The following is a 2753-nucleotide window of genomic DNA, read 5'->3' as shown; positions in this document are numbered from 1 at the left end:
CCGGCCCCGCCGCCATCCCCGGCCCGGCCTAGTGCAGCGCCGCTCCCGCCCGGCCCGCAACCGCGCCCGGCTCCTGCGTTCCGCTGCGGCCCCGCCCCCGGCTTGGCATCACTTCAAGACCCATCCATGATCGTTCGAGGAGCCGCCGTAGAGATCATTCAATGGATTGCTGGTGACCGCGGCCTTTGGTCCGTGCAGCTCTAGGGCCGTGTTTCTCAATCAGTGGGGTGCGAAGGTTGTCGGGACTTGAGCTCATTTGAACATTTCTGTGCGTGATTAGTATGATGCTACAATGCATGTAAACGTAAAAATACACCGCTTGGGGAAAGTGGGGTTTGGTTTTTATCATGGTGGGACCAGGTTTTTTCGACAAAATGCTTGGTGGGGCATAAGGTGCAAAGAGGTTGAGAACCACCGACGCTCAGGGGCAGGCTCTCGAGGTGATCACTTGTTTTTCACCGCAGCCCAAAGGACTAGAAGCCGCTTAGCACAGACAGTGAATGAAAGGATAACAATGTGAGTTCAGGATCTGGGGATTCAAGAGAAAAAGGAGAATCCCCTCTGGTGTTGCTAGATGCATCTGAAAGTCTAAGACAGCTTGTGGTCAACAAAATTAGGCTAAATTAAAGGTGCTTAGTCACCAGTCCATGTGCCACATCCATCTTACAGAGCCATGCCATCTGGTCAGTGGGGCTCCCCATGGGTCCCGAAAGTTGGTAGTGGGGGAGCAGCAGTAATTAACACTGCTACCTCCCCCCCACCTCCACATTACCAAGCCCCAGGGGATGGGATCAGGCCTCGACCAAGCCAGCCTTGCATGGTGAGATCAGGACCGCGGACCAGATCCGGCCCGCAGACTGAATTGGCACAGCTTATCCAGCCTGCAGGGCCAAAAGGTTGAGCACCACTGGTCTGAATAAACTAGACCCAAAGAGGGAAAGTGGCTTGCCCAAAGTCACACAGCAATGTGTGACTGTTGACGAGAGAATTCAGGTCCCTATTCAGTGCCTTCCTCACTGAATTATGCTAACTCTCTAACAGTAGTGCCTTTGTAGGAGTCACACTCCTGGTCTCTCACCTCCTTAATCTCTGTCCACATTCATTTAATGATAATTCCATATGCTGTGAGCAGGACATGGATCTGGTACAGACTATGTGGACAGATGGGCATCCTGGGATCCATAGTCCAAGGAACTGTTTGGAGATGAGCCTGAGGAACGGAGTCGAGAGGAAGTGGCATTGGACTCAGCTACATATGGGTAAGAGACTAATGCCAACTTTGTTATTGCTGAGGGGACAGAGGAAGTTACAGCACAAAGGGGAGAGGGCTTGTGGGGATGTACCGAGTTGACTAAGGCAATTATTGTAATGAAGGATACCAGTAGTACAAGCCTTAGTATTTCCCCTGCACTTTTCCTCCATTACCCTTCCCCTAAAACATGTTATCCCAGATGGATTTAAAGTTTGAAAAAGATTAAACCTACTACTAGTGAGTTATTCTAATTGTGAGTAAATAGATCACTGCTAAAAGCAATTACTTAAAGCTGAGATTACAGAAATAAAAAGCATGAGTCCCTGTCTTCACACATATAACTCCCAGTTTATACCTTTGTCATACCAAAGTATTGTTAGGTTGGTACAAGCACAGTAGTGTAGTTTATAAAAGCCTGTATTGTGTAAGTCCCATTGGCTATAGAGAATGGAAAAAATTCCTTGGTTGGTCATTGTCGTACGTGGCCTTTTGAGGGACGCATTGTAAGAGTGGGATGGAATTGAGGAGTCTGGGAATGCTGTTTTGTTGTTAACAAACTTCATATTAGTACAGGATCCTGGTAAGATTCACCCACTTTATACCCACTCCTGGCAGATGATGCTTGAGAATTTGGGTTGTAGTCACTGTGGTCATATGAGATCTTGGGAAAAGAGAAGGAGACAGGAGATTTGCATCCAAAGCCTCCTATAGAAGTCTCATATTCTCTTATAACTGCATAAAAAACACAGCAAACAAATTGATTGCTATCCTTCCCATGGTATCCGGGTTCCTCATATGTATTTTCATGCAATGCAATCGTGGATAGACAAATAAGGGTGGCCTTGTGTTTCTCATCTCGATTTAGCTGCAGGAATGATGAGTGCATTTTGTGATTGCCTGGGGAGGTCCTGCAAGCCAGCAGGGTCATGAGTTGAGTCCCATTAAAAGCAATCTCCTTTTCCCTTGCAATTGTTGTACAGGGTGCAACATGCCACAGTACCAATTACTGCAAGCACATTGACATGCAAATGGCAGTACAGTCTTGTCTTCTGTCAGTCAAATTAACTTTTCATAGCAATCCTGCAGCTGCTTACTAGACACATTGAAAAGGGCAGTGGGCATTTGAAGGTTTCTTTAAAGGTTTCTTAAAATGGGCACAGATGCCTTCTTGACTAAGCATGCTAACAGGTAGGAATAAGGTCCCTTCTTGTCCAAACAGGTACACACACAAACTCTGTAACCTGCTAGCATCATGTATTCTACCTGTGCATCCCATGTAGGTGTTCATGGACATTCTAGTATGGTCAACCAAGGCCTGCAGAATGATGGAGTAGTATCCTCTGCAGTTGACATATTCTTGTGCTCCTTGTTGTAGGTAAATTATAGGCACATAAATGCTATCAGTAGCCCAGCACATTTTAGGGACTCTTTCTTCCCAAGGCACCTTCTAGAATTATTTCAGAAACAATAGCTTTGGCTATGTTCATATAAACTGTAATAG

General features: G+C 46.4%; 1 protein-coding gene across 1 annotated transcript in view; it reads left to right on the top strand.

The window, feature by feature from the left end:
* The first annotated feature begins 376 nt into the window (after positions 1-376).
* The window catches only part of ARHGAP40 (Rho GTPase activating protein 40), a 133185-nt gene continuing 130808 nt past the window's right edge, over positions 377-2753 (top strand). Inside the window, exon 1 of the mRNA XM_019509777.1 lies at positions 377-1259. The gene's annotated coding sequence lies outside the window, so the exon portion shown is untranslated. The remainder of the gene's footprint in view (positions 1260-2753) is intronic.

Source organism: Gavialis gangeticus, unplaced genomic scaffold, assembly GCF_001723915.1.
Source record: "Gavialis gangeticus isolate Ggan-Ray unplaced genomic scaffold, GavGan_comp1, whole genome shotgun sequence".
NCBI lineage: Eukaryota > Metazoa > Chordata > Crocodylia > Gavialidae > Gavialis > Gavialis gangeticus.
Note: the sequence above shows the minus strand (reverse complement) of the source record. Positions and strands in the feature narration are given on the sequence as shown.